Below are 20,435 nucleotides of genomic sequence, written 5' to 3'. Positions count from 1 at the left end.
GATAAGGGCATGGGAGCCAGATGTCAATGGACATGGCCAAAGCTGCACTGGGGCCTAGGGAGCTCTGGGCAGGCTCCTGGTAACTCTGTACCCACTTAGCAGGTCCTGTGCAACATCTCTGGAAGGGGCAACGAGAGAAGCCCAGGGCCCTGGGGGCTCCCACTCACACACAGAGGAAATCCTCACTAAAGCCCAGAGGGAAACTACAGCAGGCAGTGCCACAGCTATCCCTGCCTCCCTGTGTCCCTCCTGCCCTCCTTCTGATGGGACACTGCCCAGTTCTCAAGGGCACGTGGCCAGGCCCTGTCATGACCCACTGGAGCTTTGCTCTCCCCCTCTGCAGTATCCATGGTCTCTGGGCTTGTATGAGTCCAAACCCAGCTCACTCAGGACCCAAGCCCACACAGAACCACATGAACGAGATAAAAGACGAAAAGCGCTCCCTGCCACATCCGTCAAAGTGTCCAGTTATTCGTGTGGGACAGATCACCTAGCGCAGCACGGCACCACGGCAGCAAAGAGGGCGTGCCTCACCTTCGAGGGGCTTTCATGAGCCAGGATGTGCGGGCGGGGAAAGAGGGCCACGGTCAATGGGAGCGACATCCGAGAGGGGTGGGGGGAGGGACCATCCGTGGGACAGACCATAAGGGATACAGAGACCAGGGGGGTGAGGGAGGAACCATGTGGGGGGGAATATACCATCCACGTGCCCAATAACATTTTTTCCCAACACCCAGTGCAACCAACTAAATACCTAGTGCAATACAACACCTCCACCTTTTCTGTTAACCAAAACTAAAGGAAATATGTCAGACTATTTCTACTGCTGATTATGAATTTGTCCACCACTCATGGTTTATGGGCCTGTCAATTTGCTTTAGTTCCACAAACTGAGCGGTTGACTTCTGCGGTACTGGAGACCAAACCGTTGATAGCCTTAAAGAGCATGCAATGTAGAATTCCGAATGCTAACATGATTAGGAAAAGAACAAAAAAACCACAAAATTGTCCTCATTATAGAGGTCCACCACCCCAAGAGTCCCCAGTCCTTGAACAATCCGCTGAACCAGTCCTCGGATTAACTTCTTGGAGAGCTGCATGGACGTTAGGTGCTGGCTGAGGAATGATCCACGCAGCTCTGAGGCTGCTCAGCATGAACAGGATGACAGCTCGGACAGGGCTCATCATGAGGTTAGGTAGGAGGTAGATTTTCTGTGCTACAAAGGAAATCAAACATTTTTGTAAAAACAAAACCAAACACATACAAGTTCATGGGTCTGCCGGAATGCAGCTAACTCTCTTAGGAAGACTCTTCCTTCTTTTTCCGGCGGCGTCTTCTCTGGGAAGCGTCAGCTGCTTGTTTCTTATCCCTGTCTGCTGGAGCTGGATTTTTGGGGACGAAAGGTTTTACCCACTCCTGCAGTATCCATCGAGGGCCTGAGGGGGTGGATACACACGCGTAACCACGCCCCCAGGCGATGAGCTCATAAGGACCCTTGGTTTCTCAAGTTTCTGGGTCCTTAATGAGAACTGGTGGACGCTGTGACAACTTAAACCGGTTATTATTGAAATGACATTACTGGAGGATTCATGTTTTCAAATGAACAATTCAGAAAATTAATGGTAAATAGGGCTTTGCAGAGCTTTTGTTGTGGAGTCATCCACGCTGCAGAGTTGCTCTGCCTAGCCAGGACCTCTTTGAGTGTGTGGTGGGCACACTCGATCACAGCTTGACCTGTGGGGGAGTGGGGAATGCCTGCTTTATGCTCCACTCCCCACTGCTGGACAAACTCTAGGAACTCCTTGGAGGCACACGCTGGGCCATTGTCAGCTTTAATTTCCCTAGGGAACCCCAATACTGAAAAGGCTTGCAGCAAGTGTTGTTTGGCATGCGCAGCCCTTTTCCCTGTATGGGCACAGGCATAAACTGCACCTGAGTATGTGTCTATACTGATGTGTACATATTTCATACGACCGAAACTGGGAATGTGTGTGATGTCTGTCTGCCACATTTCACAGCTCCCAAGGCCTGGGGGGTTAACCCCAACACCCAGGGATGGCACTGCCTGAAGCTGGCAATTGGGACAGGTGGCCACAATGGCTCGAGCCTGACTGCGTGCTAACTGGAACTGACGGAGTAGACGTGGAACATTTTGATGGTATTGCTGGTGACTGAGCTTTGCCTGTTGAAAGATGTCTGGAAGGCGTACCATTTCTGCTGGAGCGGCAAGGGAATCTGCCTTGCGATTACCTTCGGCGATCTCGCCTGGCAGATCGGTGTGCGACCTCACGTGCATCACATAGAAAGGGTGCTCCCGCTGCGAAACCAAATGAATTAGTCTTGAGAGCAACCTGTGGAGATGCCCATCCTCGATCTCTTTGAGGACTGCCGGCTCCGCCCTGGACACCACCCCTGCCACATAGGCTGAATCGGTAACCAAATTAATTGGCTCCGAAAACTTCTCAGAGGCTCTTATGAGTGCAGCTAGCTTAGCAATCTGGGGCGACCCTTCCACCAACTCAACATCAGCTTCCCAAAGCTGGGTCTGGGGATTTCTCCAAGTCATCACCGACTTGTGGGATGTTCTGGACGCATCAGTGTACACTGTAAGCGCCTTGATTGGCCTACGACTCCTTTTCTCAGGAGCAATGAGGTAGAATTCCTCATTGAACAGTTTGTGTGACGGGGCTTGGACTGATACCTGTCCAGTGTAGGTGTCCAGGGAGACCTGGAGACTGGCATTGCTCTGGAACAGGTCCTCGAACCTCTTTATGGTTAACCTCTCGGGAGAGCTCTTTCCCTCCTTAGAAAGATGGACTGGAAGGTGAATACACTCAAAGGCACAACCGGCCCGCTCACGCAGTCTTAGCCTGGCCTTCCAGACTAGCTGAGCTATTAGCTCCTGTGGCTGTGTGATGGTTCTGGATCGCTGATAGGAGACGAAAACTCACTCTATGATTAGAAGTGGATCTTTACGTCCTTCAAACCATTGGAATATCAGCCCGTGTATGTGTGGTAACTTGCCCAAAACAATGAACTCAAAAGACAGCTGGGGCTTATAGCGACGAGCCTGCCTCTCAGCCAAAGCCTCCTGCATTTTTTGGAAGGCAGTTTTTGCCTCTGGGGTCAGCTAGCTCCCTGGGAGAGGCTAGCTCTCTCTCCCTTCAGTAAATTAAGAAGGGGAGCTAGGTCCCTGTTAGTGAGACCTAGCCAATGCCTGACCCAGTTCAAAGACCCACAGAAGGAATGGAGATCTGCCAGGGTTTTGGGATCAGTCTTAATTCCCAATTTTTGCTGAACAATGGTCTGCACCGTGATTTGCAAGCCCAGGTAATTCCAAGGTGGCATTCTCTGAACCTTGTCTTCCTGCAGTTGGAATCCAGCAGAGGTTAAATCTTTAACCACTAGGTCAAGCGTGTCTTGGAGCATTATGTCATCGGGGGCACACACAAGCACATCATCCATGTAGTGTACGATTGCCTCCTTCATCTGGGCGCACACTGGGGACAGCAATGAAGCCACGTACCCCTGGCAGAAGGATGGACTGCATTTCATCCCCTGAGGTAATACTCTCCAGTGGTAGCGCTTCATTGGGGCTTTTCGGTTGGTGGTGGGAACTGAGAAGGCAAACCGTGGTGCGTCCTCCGGGTGTAGGGGGATATGGAAGAAACAGTCCTTGATGTCTAGGACAGACAATTGCCAATTTTGGGGGAACATTGTTGGGGAGGGCATCCCTGGTTGGAGAGACCCCATGTCCACAGTTCTTTTGTTTATTTCTCTTAAATCATGAAGGAGCCACCACTTATCCTTCCCTGGCTTTTTTATAACAAAGACCGAGGAATTCCTAGATGTCTCTTCAATGTGTCCTTTAGCCAATTGTTCTGCTACAAGCTCCTTGAGCGCCGCTGTCTTTTCATTACTGAGTGGCCACTGTCTTACCCAGACTGGGTCATCTTTCAGCCATGTTAACTTGTGGCTGGGGTGCTCTACAGTGGCTGCTATTAAAAATCCTGGGGTGTTTTAGGGATGACCAATTTGACCCTCTACTGGGATATGGTGTCTCTACCCCACAAGGGAGCTTTGTAATTAGTAACAAATGGACGGACACTGGCCAATTTTCCATCTGGTCCCTCAATTTGCACAATGCTCTTTGATATCTTTGCCAATGTGACTCCTCCTACACCTTGGATTTGACCAGCCACGGGTTGCAAATCCCAATGTGACGGCCACAACCTTTCAGGTATGATTGTCGTCACATCTGCCCCTGTGCCAAGCAACCCTTCCACAGGGAGGTGTTCTGTTCCACGCATTAGGTTGCATCCCATAATGGGTTTGTCCTCGCCAACCACTTCTGCCCGGTATACACCTGGTGCCTTGTCATCTACTGAAATTTCTGCTGGAACAGGAATGGCCTGGGCGATGATTTGCCCCTTGGCCAAAGAGAAGGGTGGCTGTGGACAGCGCGCCAGGAGAATGAGGTTGGGTGTGTCCCCTTTGATGGTCATGGGAGCCACCTCAATCTCCGTGGGTGTGTGTGCAGTGTCCCCAATAACAAAGTACTCACCGTCCAATCTTGTGCGATCTTTTGTCAAGTTCTGCAAGTCCTGTGGCAGGTCCACTCCAATGACTGTCCACTGGGTAGACCTGAAAGCAAAAGCTTTGGCGGTCACAAGCTTGAAACGCTTGTGAGACCACCAGATTTTATCCTGTAAGTGGTTATTTTGTGTTCCCACACCCTGCTTCCCTTCCTCCCCCTTTTCTTTTTTGAGGGAGGTTTCCCCTTCAGGGAAGCCCGCTGCATTTATGTCGTGGCGCCGGGCGGGTGGGCGCTGGCATCGGGGTTTTTTGGTGTGGAGGGTGTCTTTAGTTGCTGGTTTTGGGGGCAGTCCTGTGCAAAGTGTCCTGTTATTTTGCATATGAAGCAAATGACATGTTGAAGTTGTTCTGGTGAAATCTGTTGCCTCCTCCCTGGAGATACAGCTGCCACTGTTTCTAGGTCTGTCGGCCTTGACCATGCGCGGGTTTCAAAATGGCGAACAGCAGCTGCTGCACCCCCACCACCACGTGGCCGCCGCGTGGGGGCTGGAGCGGGTCCACGCCACTCAGCGGGGTCTGCCGCTGCCCCGGCGCATCCGCTACCGGCAAAAAACAACCCCCCAAACAGCGCACAGGGACCGGCGGAGGGCCCGAGCCGCCCCGCCCAGGCTGCCGCACGGAGAAGCGCAATCCCTTCAGGGCCCAATTTTTCCTGCACCGGGAGTGCACCTGTGAAAAATGCATGTATTTTATGATTGGCTTTTCGCTAATATTAAAATGAATATTATATGTGTTGTGCTAGAAAATAATGCTGTATTAATTTTCTTAAGTACTGTGTAAAATATAGTTTTAGGTTGTAAAAATTGTTAAAATAGAAACGATGCTATGTAGGATGCTTTGTTTAACAGAAAGGGCTTGCAGCGAGACAGCAGCCACAGGACACGTAGATCTTTCAGAGAAAATGAATTTATTGCCTTCTTATCAGAAGAAATTAACTTCTTCCCGCCTTGGAGGCGCTGTTAGGATTAGAAGGAAGAAGTTGACACTGACCAGACAGAATCCTGTATTTGAATGGAATTTATGCATCATGTATGAAGTGTATGAATATGCAACAGGCTATTGTTCTTAAGGGTTAATCCTTTGTTAACAGGTGTCCTTTTTCGGGCTCCTGAGGCCCAGAAAAAGGTACCCGGACGTCCATAACTCTTTGTTTTTATTGTCTCATATTGTCCTAATTCAATTTGTCCAAATTGTTATTACTCTAATTGTGTTACTATTTTTATAACTATTTTATTACTATTAAACTGTTAAAAACAAGTGATTGGTGTTTTTCACAATTTTGGTAGCAGAGGATGGTTACTAACACCTCGCTGACGGTGCTTTAGGAGAGTCAGAGTGGGGAAGGCGCGCCCTGCCCTCTTTGGCAGCCTCGCTCTGTTTCCCCTGAAGTGACCGACAGACGCAGGTTACGATCTGTGGACAAAAGGAGGCAATAAAACAAAGACAAGGGAAAAAGGCTCCCTACAACCGCGGCAATTGGCCCCCTAAGAGTAGTAGTGCGCACGAAGAACCCGGGAAGGAAAAAGGATTGGTAAGTACTTCTGGGGTGGCAGGTACGGGGGATGAATGTGTGTGAATGAGAGACGGGCTGCTTGTCCCAGACCTGCACAGTGAGTGCGGGGTCTCCCATGCTGCGTTTTCGTCTTTTCGCGAGAAAAGCGGCCAGTAAAGAGACAAAGCGAGTGATAAGAGAGTGAAAGAATCCCCGGGGGTAACTGGGACTGGGTCTCAGGGAGGGGTTGGACCCCTCGGAGGTAGGGAGCAAGGTTTCCTAGCCCAATCCACTAGGAAACGGGACAGGAGGGGCCCCTAAAACCTGCTGGGTTGAGGGATTTATATTCTAAGAGCATCCAAGTGCAGGGTTGAGCAGAATTCTGTCGGAGTGAGGATATGCCCAAGAATACTCAGGGTGGGACAACACAGCTAGAATGGGGGATGAAATTTTTCCCCAACAAGATCCAGGGTTGAACAACACAGACTGATTGAGGGATGAAAAAAATGCCCAAGAACATCCAGGGTTGGACAACACAGCAAAACAAATTAAATGCCCAAGAGCATCGGTAGTTGTACCACACCGCTGGGTTGAGGGACAGAAAATGCCCAAGAGCATCTGGGGTTGAACAACACAGCTGGATTGAGGGGAAAAATACTCAAGAGCATCTGGGGTTGAATAACACAGCGGGGTTGAGGGATATCCAATAGCACCGGGACTGGCCAGTAACACCTAAACTTGTAATAGGTGATGTGAAAGTAAAAGGTACCTTATTGTTGTTTTGTGGTGTGTGAGAGTGAGACACAGAGTCAGCCTCAACTTCCCAGGCAGGTGGGAAGGGGGAGGCAGTGGAAAGAGGAGTGAGTGACCGGCACACCAGGCTGTAGCTCCCGGGTAGGTGGGGGCTTCTGGGCCGAAGAGGAGTGAGTGACCTGCGAACCAAGCTAGCGTTCCCTGGGCGTGTGAGGGGCCGTAGCTGAAGAGTGTGGAAGACACGCAGACAGCCTCACAGGTGAACGGACACCAGACGCAGCAGAGTAAGGCCCTTCTCGGGGGCCTGGTGACACTGAGACCTGGAGGTAAACCCCAGAGCAAAAGAGGGGGCCACAAGGACCTGTGATTTCCTAGCAATAAGGATCCACTTTGTGTCTTGAGAGTGTGAAGGAATGCGTGAAAGTGAATGAGAAATAAAAGTGAGTGAACGTAGACGAATGAAAGTATAGGTAATGTCGATTGTGCATTTTAAGCCTTACCATATCTCCTTGGAGGGAGGTGGATTGTATTGAAAAGCAGTGTGAGAAAAATGGGGGGTTTTTTTGGGTGTAAGTTGTTGAAAGAAAAGTGGTATTTAAGTTGTTAGTAAAAAGTGAAAAAGGGAAGCAGGAGACGAATAGATAGAAAATTGAAAAATGAGACAGAAATCCAGTAAGGTAGATACCACAAAAAGAAAAGCAGAAAAAAATTACCAACAGAAATACCCCAAGATAGCACTTTGGGGGTTATGTTAACAAACAGAAATACAACTCCTTGCAAAATATAGGGTATGCAGAAGTTGATGAGAAAAAAAAAAAACAAAACAAAACATGCAAACTTGTGAATTATATACTTAAAAAAGCATTAGAAAATTTAACACAAAAGAAAGGAGTTAGATATTGATTCAAGGTATGCCTTTAGAGTAGCACATACCTTAAGAGAAATTTAAAACGGGAGATAACTTAATTAAAGAAGAAAAAGATTAGTACATGAGAAACTTATTTTCGAGGTTTGTCTGTCCCAGTCCGTGTGTCCCAGCCCGTCTGTCCCAGTCCGGCCGCCTGGCCCGCGGCCGCTCCGCAGTTCGTGCAGGGGGTGGGGGTCTGTCCTGCCCTGTGCACCGTGGTCACCGCGCTGACCGCACCGAGGGGAGTCCCGTCTGTCCCATCCCCGGCTGCCCTGACTCTGTCGGCTCCCGCCGCTGCAGCCGGGGTCAGTCCCGGCTTTGTCTCTGCCAGATCAGCCACCATCAGCCATGTGGGGGCGATTCCCGCTCCAGCTCGGCCGGCACCGGAACAGCCCCTGGGGAGATCCCGGCTGCAGACCCCGCCTTTGGAGGCCCCAGACCCTGAGCTGTGCCGATCCCCTCGGGCCATGCCGGCTGCCGACCCCGCCTTTGGAGGCCCCAGACCCTGAGCTGTGCCGATCCCCTCAGGCCATCCCGGCCTCAGACCCCGCCTTTGGAGGCCCCAGACCCTGAGCTGTGCCGATCCCCTCGGGCCATCCCGGCTGCCGACCCCGCCTTTGGAGCCCCCAGACCCTGAGCTGTGCCGACCCCCTCGGGCCATGCCGGCTGCCGACCCCGCCTTTGGAAGCCCCAGACCCTGAGCTGTGCCGACCCCCTCGGGCCATGCCGGCTGCCGACCCCGCCTTTGGAGGACCGAGACTCAGAGTCACGCCGAGTGTCCCCGTCATGCCCTGGGCCCCGTTCCCTTGGTAACCACAGCTCCGGCTGCTCAGGGGAACTTTCTAAAATAATCACTTTATCGAAACACTAAAAGTTCAGTTAGAAGAAAGCCCTCTCCTGATTCTTCCTAGAAATACGGGAGAAAGGCTATAGAAGATAAAAATCCAAAAAGAATGAGATAAAGAGATTGGTCTATTTCCATTAAGAGAGGTTCTCATAGGGGGGGACAGATCAGAGTTTGTAAATGCTCCTTTGACTTCGTCTGAGGTCTGAAATGTTAAGAAATAAATAAAAGGGATATTTGGAGAATCCCATAGGCATAGCTGAACAATTAGACCAACTTATAGGTCCAAACGTTTATACTTGAGAAGAGATGCGGTTGGCAATGAAAATAATATTTTTCTCAGGAAGAAAAGCAATTAATGAGAGCAACTGAAATAAAAGCTTAAGAAAAAGATAATCTGCGGAGACCCCCAGAGAAGACAAAATGCCAACTGTACCTCCTGAGTGGGGTTAAAATAATGAGGAGGGGAGTAAACACATGAATTGTTATCAGAATTACATAACCAAGAGAATAAATGAGATGGCATATCAAAGGCGAAATGCCAAAACAAAAGGTTTTTGAAGGGCAGCTTTTAAAGGGGAAAGAAGAAACTCCAACTAAATAGATAAACAAACTTGAGAGAAAAAGGAAAATGGTCCTAAGTAAGCAGAAGGTCTGAAAATCTTTAAAGAAATGGGCACATAAAAATAATGAAGTCATAGGTTCTAATTTTTTTGGGGACAAATACCATCTGGAGCCTATGATAACTTTAAAAGTGGGAGAATTGGAATTTGTAATAGACACAGGGGCAAAGAGAACCTGCCTGTTAATTGTTCCAAAAGGTTTTAGTGTAAGCAAACATACAGTGAAAGTAACAGGGGCAAAAAGAGAAAGTTTTACATTTCTAGTCATTAAAGATGTGGTAATTGAAGGAAGAAACTAAAATTTAGATGGGAGATGTGTTATTGGTCCCAGGGGCAGGTACCAATTTATTGGGAAGAGTCTTACAAGTGCAATCCAGAATAAGAGTTATATCAGAAAATAGGAAAATGACAGGTAGAGTTTTGAAATTAGGCCAAGAGGATGAAGGAAAAAAAAAAATCAACATAGAAGTTTGGGCAGAAGAAAGAAATAGGGGAAGATTAAATATCGACCCCATAAAGGTTACAACTGAGAGAGAAGAAAGAGAGAAGTTGAAGTAGAGAGGTAGTTGAGAAAGTCTGAGATGTTAGAATGTGAAGTGATGACATCTTGGTGCTAGAAGAGAGTAGAAGTGTGAATGAAGGTTTTTGCATGAAAAGAGAGAACTATCTTAGCACATGGTTGTTAGGAGGTTATTCAATGCCACACTGGGGTCCGGAAAAGCCTTAGCAGAACAGGCCCTGCTTGAAAGGAAAAGAGGGTAAGTTGACGAGAGAAAGAAAAAGAATGTCAGGAGCACCTGGGGACGCCGAGTTTGGGGCTGTCAAGGCTGGGAGGTGTCTGAGCGCTCCCTACGAGCGGCGGGGTCTCGGGGGCTGCGGCAGGGACCGATCCATGGAGGTGCCCCGGGCGGTGCTGGCAGCAGAGGACACAGGTTTGCGGCCAGGAGCGGGCTGGCTCCGGGGCGGAACTGCCGGGGGGGCTCCCAGACTGTCGGGGTCCCGAGCCCAGGATGGCAGCGTGGGCCCGGCAAGGGGGCCGAGAGAGAGAAGGGGAGAGACAGAGAGAGGGCAAAAGAGACCCAAGGCAGATCCCCAGGGTCCCCATGCCCGGGGCTGCTCTCCCCGGCTCCGGCCCTGCAGCCAAGGGGCAGCACCGGGGCAAGGGCCAAGAACAGCATTGACAGCAGGGCTGTGAAGAGAGGGCGAGAGGGGCTAGCACTGAAAGACAAAAATCAAAGCAAAGATTGATGACTCTCCAAACCTCACAAAGCGGTTTGTTTTTCTTAAGTAAGAAGTTTTTTTTTGTTTTTTTTTTCTTTTGTGTGTTTTGTTTGCTGTTAACGAGAAGGTTTTTTTCCTGAAGAAGAAGAGGCGGCTGTAGAAAAAGCTTTTAGCTAAACCCAGAAAGTTTAGAAGGAAAGCGAATAGTAAGAGTTAATGCAGTATTATCTTTCTTTTATTACTATGCTATTAAGAAGTCCTTTCCAGGTACTAGTGAAGCAACGATCAGAATCACAGAAAGAAGGTGAATTTCATGCCAGCAGAATCAAGACTTGTCAAGAAACCTGAAAAATGGACTATCACATTTAAACCGGGTGATACCGGGTGATACTGACTTTCCAGTGGGGACTGAGTGGTAATAGTTTGAGAAAACCCAAATGATACAAGAAAAGTACAAAGAATAACACTGAATTAAGAAATAAGATAATTCTTATATCACTGGTTTTGAGCACTGCCTGAATAAAACATCTCTTTGGGGTAGGAATACTTCAGATAGAAGGATCAAGACTGTTTTTGTATTCTGACCTTAGCCTGAGAATTGTATAGGGGAGAAGGGGAATTGCCATTTTCGTTAGTAAACTTTATTTGATTCATTCCAATACTGGACATGCTAGCTGGGCTCTAAGTAAATGCTTAAATTGTGAGAGTAATTAGTATTGTAATTCTCAAAATTTATGCTCTTATTGCAAAAAGTGTTAAAGTAATAACTTGGTTTTGTGGATGGGAATTATTAGCGCCTGTTGAATGAGAGATACCTGAGGAACAGTAAGAGACCACAGTTAAAGAGTGTCAAAAACAATTTGCCTAGAAATTAGTTAAGAGAAAGTTACAAAAAAATAGAGGGCAAGACCAGATTGGCCTCTGTATTTCACCACCAAGAAGATCAAATAAACCTCCTGTGGGTTGCAGCCTCACAGGCATGGGAGATGGGAGTATAAGCCATACTGGACCTCTGTTATTCCTGTTTCTGGCACTCATTTGTTGTCTTTTCCCTTTCGGGATACCAGCACGATTGTGTCACAAATGCTACAAAAGCATCACATGGAAAGAAACCAAAGTTCCTCTTTTATTACATACACCTATGTCAACAGCCACTGTTATGACCCATCCAAATTAAGAACTTGTAGGCAAAATGGAGTAAATTATTAGATTACAAGAAACTTAAGAAAAAGTGGCAATAGATTTAGAACTGAATGTCCAAAAGGAGAGAGATGGATTTGTTTTAATCTTGAAGATACGGTTCAAGATTTGGGAAAAAAACCAAATAATAAACGAAAAGGTAAAACCAGCAAAACAATCTAACTCTGTATTGACTCCAAATTATCTGCTGAATAGTATTACAAGACGCCAAGCAGTTACAGAAATGATAGCAAATAAGGCTGCCCAGGCATTAAGAGTTAATATTAAGCCAGCTAAGCCAAAGGAAAACTGTAGGGTATTAGAATAGGTTGGCTTTAGACTATTTATTGGCCAAAGAAGGGGATGTTACTGGAAAGTTCAATATAACAGATCGTTGAAAGTTGATGACCACAGAAAAGTCATTCTAGCAAAAGCAAAAGAAATCAAAAAGAAAAATACATATGCATATAATAACCCAGGTACCAGTCCAAAAATTAGAAAACAATGTTAAAATCTAGCTGGTGGGGTAAGGTATTAGAAGAAAATAAGATCTTTCAATTTGTGTTACAACTGTTTTTATACTTCTTATTTGTGTAATCCCCTGTTTCACTTTGCCAGATAGTCCAGAAGATGCAAGTAGAAAAAAATATTGCTCAAGCCAAATGATTTACAAAGAATAAGAGTAGGGGTTGTGAAAAATGCATGCATTTTATGATTGGCTTTTCGCTAATATTAAAATGAATATTATATGTGTTGTGCTAGAAAATAATGCTGTACTAATTTCCTTAAGTACTGTGTAAAATATAGTTTTAGGTTGTAAAAATTGTTAAAATAAAAACGATGCTATGTAGGATGCCTTGTTTAAAAGAAAGGGCTTGCAGCGAGATAGCAGCCACAGGACACGTAGATCTTTCAGAGAAAATGAATTTATTGCCTTCTTATCAGAAGAAATGAACCTCTTCCCGCCTTGGAGGCGCTGTTAGGATTAGAAGGAAGAAGTTGACACTGACCAGACAGAATCCTGTATTTGAATGGAATTTATGCATCATGTATGAAGTGTATGAATATGCAACAGGCTATTGTTCTCAAGGGTTAATCCTTTGTTAACGGGTGTCCTTTTTCGGGCTCCTGAGGCCCAGAAAAAGGTACCCGGACGTCCGCAACTCTTTGCTTTTATTGTCTCATATTGTCTTAATTCAATTTGTCCAAATTGTTATTACTCTAATTGTGTTACTATTTCTATAACTATTTTATTACTATTAAACTTTTAAAAACAAGTGATTGGCGTTTTCACACACCCCCACCCTGTGAGGGCCCCCCTGGGGTCCCACTAAGCCGCACGGGTAATACTCACCCCGCGCGGGGACGCGACTGGCTGGAGCAGCTGAAACGAAGTCCCCGTCCTGGAATCGGCCCGCTGTGGGTGCAGCGGGGTCCCGACTCTGCCCCCACGCCTTCTTTGCCTGCAAAAACGCGACGAAGAAGACAGGGGAAGGTGGAAGTCCAACAGCTACTTTAAGCCACGCATGAAATTACCAGCTTCTTCGTGGCCATCGTGGGAGAGGAACACGTGGGTGCCACCTGCAGTATCCCCGGTCTCTGGGCTTGTATGAGTCCAAACCCGGCTCACTCAGGACCCAAGCCCACACAGAACCACATGAAAGAGATAAAAGACGAAAAGCGCTCCCTGCCACATGCGTCAAAGTGTCCAGTTTATTCGTGTGGGACAGATCACCTAGCGCAGGCGACCACCACGGCAGCAAAGAGGACGTGCCTCACCTTCGATGGGCTTTCATGAGCCAGGATGTGCGGGCGGGGAAAGAGGGCCATGGTCAATGGGAGCGACATCCGAGAGGGGTGGGGGGAGGGACCATCCGTGGGAGAGACCATAAGGGATACAGAGACCAGGGGGGTGAGGGAGGAACCATGTGGGGGGGAATATACCATCCACGTGCCCAATAACATTTTTTCCCAACACCCAGTGCAACCGACTCAATACCTAGTGCAATACAACACCCTTTGCCCTTTCCCCACCATGGGCACCCCTGGCAGCCGCTCCCAGGTTTCGGGACGTGTCTCCCATGGAGGGAGCCCAGCAGGACAGCTCAGTAGCCGAGTGCCCTGAGCCTGCTCGGGACAATTCCTCTGGGCTGTGCCCGTCTTGTCTGGGCCCTGCTCGCAGTGCCAAGCAGCAGAGAGGGCAGCTCAAGCCTCAGCAGGGCTCAGGCCCAGAGGCACAGCAATTACCTTCTGTGGCTGTGCCTGGCATCGCCTCCCTTCCTGCAGCAGAGGCTGGCACAGAATCACTGCTTCCTCCAGGGAACTCAGCTTTCAGCACAGGCGCTCCTTTCATTTCTGAAGAATGGAAAAGAGACCGCTGGATCAGATGGAAGCATTCATCATTGGGAATGGGGAAGATGACAGCTTCAGGTGGCAATAGTTGTGAAAGGCATGGATAAGGATCAGAAAACACCCTGGATTTTGGGACTGTCCCAGACGGGTCCCTTCTCCAAACAGCCCCTACACCAGATGTGCCCTGTGGAGACACGGAAATTGCAGGGCATTTCAGGGTGTGCATGGCCTGTGGTGTATCCCGGGTTCCCTGCTGGGCTAATTTGCCCCCGAGCAGGCAGCACGGGCTGGATACCTCAGTCCTTCATGGGGACAGAGTGTCGGAGTACCCAGGCCGTGCTCAGCAAGCCCAATGGATATCAGCTCTTTAGTGATTATCAGCTCTCCTATGGTTTTAGCTCTTTGCTTGCTAAGGCACCTTGCAGGCTAGCCGAGAAGCAGACACTGCGAGAGTGGAGAAGAAATGTCCTGGCGTTCCGCAGTGAGGGTTTTATTGAGGGGTCTGTGAAGGGTTCTAGAGATGACTCTTCTCCAGTATGGGCTAAAACAACCCTTTATATGGGGTATAAGGGGATCCATACTTGTACAATAGTAGGGGATAAGGGTAAGTGACCTATGGGGCTACAGAGAGATATGCCGGGGTCCAAAAGGCGGAAGGAAGGGGCTTCTTTTGCTACTTCATCATGACTGGCAATTCCTGTCTTTAAGCCTCGGCCCTCCATGGGGCCCTAGCATGCCCGGAGCCTGCTACAGTGGTGCAGTTTGGTCTGCCTGTCAGCTGATGCCCAATGCCTTCCTGCAGAGGCTGGGGAGAAGCTGCAGCCAGGCCAGGCTGGGAAACAGCCCTGCAGGGCATGGAAGCAGCAGCGGGGCAGCGAGGCTGCCATGGATCCCTTCCTTCTGTGCTGGGCTCGGCATGTCCAGATGTGCAGCCAAAGGCCCCGGCTGCTGGGCCCCAGGACAAGGCTGAGGGAAATGCTCTCACCATTCTCTTTGTGCAGTTCTTCCACTATTTGTTTCAAGATGTCATTTGACTTAAGCGATTTCTTCTCACATCTAGGTTTGTTCTTACCTCTTGGAGGACCTTAACAGAAAGCGGTTCCTTTTCCCATAAATGGATGCCACAAAAGCAGGGCTCAGCCTGTGGGGTCAGCAGGGACACACTACTCACCCCTGCGATGGGCGCTGGGCTTGCGTGCAGGAACCAGAAAAGGAGCAGCAAAAGTCCTCCCTGCAGAGGCACCTGTAACTCAACAGACACAGAAGTTTCTGCCACCTGGTCCTGCCAGGTTGTCAATGATTAATCCTTGGTGGGACAGTGAGAACATACCTGCAGGAGGCTCCAAGCACTTCAAAGCTTTAATCAGCCAATCTAATAGAGAAGCCTTCTGAGCAACCTCATCTAGAATAGAGCATTGATGAGAACATTTTCCAGGACGTGCTGGGATCCCCTTCTGCCTCTGGGAAACGCGCTCTGCAAGGGGGTTGGGTAAGGCCATGGAAGCCAGGTGTGAATGGACATGGCCAAAGCTGCACAGGGGCCTAGGGAGCTCTGGGAACGCTCCTGGACGCTCTCCACCCTCTTTCCCTCCCCTCTGCAACAGAAATGAAGAGGAAACAGGGGCAGCCCAGGGCCCTGGGGTCTCTCTCCCTCCCCCAGAGGAAACCCTCCCTAAAGGCCTGGGGAAAACCATCCCCAGCGCTTCCCGGGGAGCAGGGAGCGCTGTCCAGGGAAAGGGGAGCCAGGCTGCCGGCTCACCTGCTCGCCGCACTTGCAGCGGAGCAGCATGGGCAGCCCTGGCAGGCAGGGCCACGGCCAGGAGGAGCAGGAGGAAGAGGCGCAGAGCAAGGGCCATGGTGCCTTGCCCTCTGCCAGTCCCACAGCTCTTGCTGCCACCGCTGTCCTGACACCGCTGTCCCAATGTCAGCACCACTGCTGCCACCGCTGCTGCTGCCGCAACAGTTGTGCTCAAGGACTGAGTGCTCGCTCCTTGTGCTGCTGTGCAACCACCAGATCTGGGACATCTGTGACCTCAGAGCCTGCTGTGACCTCAGCCTGCTGTGACCCCTGAGCCTGCTGTGACCTCATGGCCTCAGCTGTACCCCCAGAGTAAAAATGGCTGAAAGATGTCCATGGAAAGGTGAGAGCTTAGCTCCAGAGCAATTTTTTAAGTGGAACCACATGCAAATTTCTGGAACATTGAAGAGACCCGAAGGATGGATTTTAAGCCATCAAGGCATTGGAATTATTTGTATAACTCAAAAATGAAAGAAATTTAATAAAATAGTAGGGCATACTCCTTGTAAATCCACATTGGTGATTAATATGGATAATTGTTTAAAAATTTGGTGACCAGAAAACCCTGCTGGATATTGGGGACCAATAAAAGAAATAAATTGTGAATGGGATGAACAGATTAATTTATGCTGGTACAAAAGTCCTGGAGCTAATGCCTACCAATCCATCAACAGCCTGAGGTCTTATTGGAAAAAACTGGAGAAAACTGATAAGAAATGGAAAGCCTCAGATGGGATATATTGGATTTGTGGGCAACGAGCATTCAGTGAGTTACCTCAAAAATGGGGAGGAACCTGTACTTTGGGGAGAATACAACCCTCCTTCTTTATTCTACTGAGGTCGAGGAGCAATGTGCTAGGAACTCCACTGTATGAAACCCTGTAGTGGAATAAAAGAGATTTTAATTTAAATACTCCAACATCAGGAGGGAACCAAAAATGGGGGGAGGATGAATGGCCTGCAAAACAAATTATTGCATCTTATGACCCAGCAACATGGGCTCAGGATGGGTCATGGGGATATAGGACCCCAGTTTATCTGTTGAATAGATTAATGAGACTCCAAGCAGTAGTGGAAGTGGTGTCAAATCATACCTCCGGTGCCTTTAAAATGTTGGCCAGGCAATATACACAAATGTGGGCGTTTGTGTACCAAAACAGGATCACCCTAGACTATCTGTTGGCAAAAGAAGAAGGAGTTTGTGGGAGATTTAATGAATTTGAACGCTGTATAGAAATTGATGATTATGGGGAAGTTATCACAGAACTTGCAGAGGAAATTAAGAGGGTGGCTCATGTGCCGGTACAGAAGTGTAATTCAATCTTGAAAGCAGATTGGTGGAGTAACCTCTTTGGAAAAGTTTGGGGGAAAAAGTTAGAGTTCATGTTGTTATGCTCAATTCTGGGACTTTTGTTTCTGCCTTGTATGATTTTGTGTTTTATTAGGCTAATTCACTCAGTGATTCAAGGGGATGCAGATTACAACAATGTCTCTAAATTCAGAATCAGCAGAAAAATGAAAACCCAGATCTATAATGGTATTAAAAGCTAAATTGACACCTGTTAAAGAACAAGGACCTAAAAAGATTGAAATAAACCAAAAAATGCTAACTAAACTTGAAAGACAGTGTGAAAGAATAGAAGCAGTAATAGAAATGCTAGAAAAGATTGAAGCTGAAAAGAGATAACGAGAAAAAAAATTTCTGAAAAATATAAAAGATATCAAGGTACAGCTTTTTAAATACAGCACAAATCACAATATTCAAAAAGAGAAATGGGGGATTTTTGATAAATAGGTATGATTTGTGCTGATAAAAATTGAAACAGTAATCAATATTGATACAGTAATTAATATTTGAGAATGATAAAACAGTTAATAGTTAAAAGTTGTAATGCGAAAGAAGAGAGGGAAAGGAGGGGCTCTACCCACCCCCCCTTCCCAGCAGATGTTCTCAAGGACCACAGGAAAGAAGCTGAAGATACAGTTGCTAAAAATGACCAAGAACCTGCTTGGGTCCAAGAAAATGCTAATTATAAGGGACTTATTGCTTTGATATGCAGATGCAGTGATACGTTAGTCTTGGCTTACATTGTACTGGCTTGGTGTGCATGTGTAACCCAAAGGTGAATTAAAAGACAATGAAGAAGACTACAGGGCCTTCATCAGTGACGACCCCCAAAGACTTGTGCGACCACCAAACCGAGTGGTGGCGCATGCATGGTAAAGGTGGTAATGAAGGCGGAGACAGAAAAGTGACGAACCGAAAATAGGAGGAGATGGCATTGACACATGGCATATAAGGGGTGATTTTCACTTGGCAAGCTTGTACGTGAAGTGGCAAGGGTCATTGAACCCTGCCCTCCGTACCCCGCGGTTGTTTTTGCTTATGCGCTATTATTTGAACCAAATTATTCCTGATTTATATATATATTTTCTTAATTATTTCATTAAAATTGTTACTACTTTTATTATTGTTTGGTTCTTTTTAATGATGAGATAATTGGGCAAACATAACAATTTTGGTGCCGATACCCGGGAACTCTTTTAACTCCGGGGAGGTGGATAGCTTCTGGGAAGGAACTCCCCACCAGACTTTTAAGTGGTCCCAAGGCTAGACCACTCTCCCTTGGGAAAAGAGAGTTCCTTTTACAATAACGCATAAGCAAATTAGTTATTGGAAGCGCGCAGGAGAGGCTCCCATCAGAGTGCTGGCTTGTAGGAGAGAGAGTACCCATAGAAAACTGCTTTGTGCACTAAGACCCTCGTGAGAAAAGGAGGCTGTGAGTATCACGGGGTTTTGGGTCGGGGGGCAGCTGTATGTGTGTGTGAGTGTGTGTGGAGTGTTTGAGACGGGGGCTGGACAGTCCCGGACCCCCGAAGTGATTGGGACCTCCCACTACCGCGTTTTCGCGTTCTCCGTGAGGAGACCGGCCGGAAAAGGAGGGAAGCGAAAGAAAAGTGAATGAGTGGGGACCCCGGGAGGGTTTGACCCAGGGGGAAGGAGGGGATCCCTGGTCCAGGCACCTGTGGGAAGGTCCTTCGGCAGGAGGGATTTACTCAGTAGGGAGACTGAGAAAGGGAGTGAATGAATAGGTTCAATTTCCTTGGAGGGGTTGGTAGCAGGCAATTTAGTATGTGATTAGATGGTGAGAGGACGGGGCTAATAGATTGAGAAAGAGGGAGAAAGGAGTGGAACAAGTAGATTGCAGAGGGAGACATATGAGTGGAACAAGTAGATTGAAAAAGCAGTGTGACAGAGTAATTAGTGAGGAGTTGAGCCACGAGGTGAGTGTGGGAAACTAAGACTCTCCTGGTACCGGGGATTTCTTAGTTTGTTGCCGCCAGAAATGGGTCAGGGAAAGAGTATGTTCCTTGACCCAGGGGCTGCGGATTGTGTGAAAAATTCGCAGTGGTTTGAGGTATCTGGGAACCGTGAGGGGGGTTCTCAGGGGGGGAGCGTTCCTCAGGATAGCCCACTGAGGATGTTAATGCGGTTTTGGGATGAATGGGAATCCCAAAGGGAAGAAAATCAAGAAATTCAGAGGGCAGTGCCTAAAGGACATAATATAGGAAATGTTTTGAGTGAGCATCAGAAAAAAATATGAGTCACCGACAGAATGGTTAAAAGATTAAAAAGAGACTTGCAATTATATTTAGGTACAGATATTAATACTGCAGTAGGGCAGGTTCTGTTAAAAATTCAGTTTGTCACCGGATCTTGAAGTGACATTTGGAAAAAGCTGGAAAAATTAGAAGATTGGCAGGACAGGGGACTGCAAGAGTTACTGAGAGAAGCACAAAGGGTGTTTGTAAAGAGAAATGAGAAAAAGCAGAAAGCAGATGCCAGAATTTTGGTGGCAGCAGTTCAAGAAATGCAGGCAGCTTTGAATGCAGAAAAATCTGCAGGGAAAAACAAGCAGCGGATGTCAGGATCTATTTTTAGGAACACAAGACCTCTGCATTTTTCCCGCCACAAGAAAAGACACTTAAAAAATTCTTGCCCCACTTTAAAGGGTGCAGGACCCACCTGTTTTTTATTGTCATAAAAAGGGGCACCTGCAAAAAAATTGCAGAAAGAAACAGCAAGATGAGAAAACTTCTCAGGAGAATCAGAGAGGGCAAGAGCTTTGTTTAACCAAGAGGACCGAATTACACCCAGAAGAGGCCTTGATAATAAAGCTCAAAGTAGGTCCTCAGAGCGAAGAAGTCGTATTTTTAGTAAATACAGGAGTTTCTCGGTCGACAGTGACAAAATTACCCCAGGGATGTGAGATAAGTAGTGAGCGAGTTTCAGTAATCGGAATTACAAGAGAGGCATTCCCTGTTCCTGTAATAAAAGGAGTGCAAATTGAAACAGATGACAAATTTGGAGTAAATGATTTATTGTTGATACCAGAGGCCGAGAATAATATGTTAGGCAGAGATCTAATAATAGCCTTAAATTTACAGATAAAATCCTGTGAAGGAAAACTTAAAATTTATTCTTTAACTGAAGAAGATAATCTAGAAATTAATGACATGGGTTGGCATTCAGGTGAAGTAGGAAAAGTTTAGGGTAAAGGAGTCTGATCCCCTTAGTCCCTTCAGGTCAGCACAAGCCTGTGAATTTTATGCATTATTCTGTACATTATTAATACTAAAAAGGCAAGAAGGGACTATTTATACAGAC

The 20,435-nt window shown here is 47.5% G+C and overlaps 1 long non-coding RNA gene across 1 annotated transcript; it reads right to left on the bottom strand.

Annotated features, from left to right (window-relative positions):
• Positions 1-735: 735 nt before the first annotated feature.
• Positions 736-13,465, bottom strand: LOC141726594 (uncharacterized). The gene is made up of 3 exons (XR_012577718.1): positions 12,971-13,465; positions 4,566-4,645; positions 736-1,217 (listed from the first exon to the last, which is right to left on the bottom strand). It is a non-coding gene; the product is annotated as an uncharacterized LOC141726594 (long non-coding RNA).
• Positions 13,466-20,435: the final 6,970 nt, after the last annotated feature.

The sequence above is a fragment of the Zonotrichia albicollis genome, chromosome 36 (genome assembly GCF_047830755.1).
Source record: "Zonotrichia albicollis isolate bZonAlb1 chromosome 36, bZonAlb1.hap1, whole genome shotgun sequence".
NCBI lineage: Eukaryota > Metazoa > Chordata > Aves > Passeriformes > Passerellidae > Zonotrichia > Zonotrichia albicollis.
The sequence above is the reverse complement of the archived record's forward strand: the minus strand, read 5'-3'. Positions and strand labels throughout refer to the sequence as shown.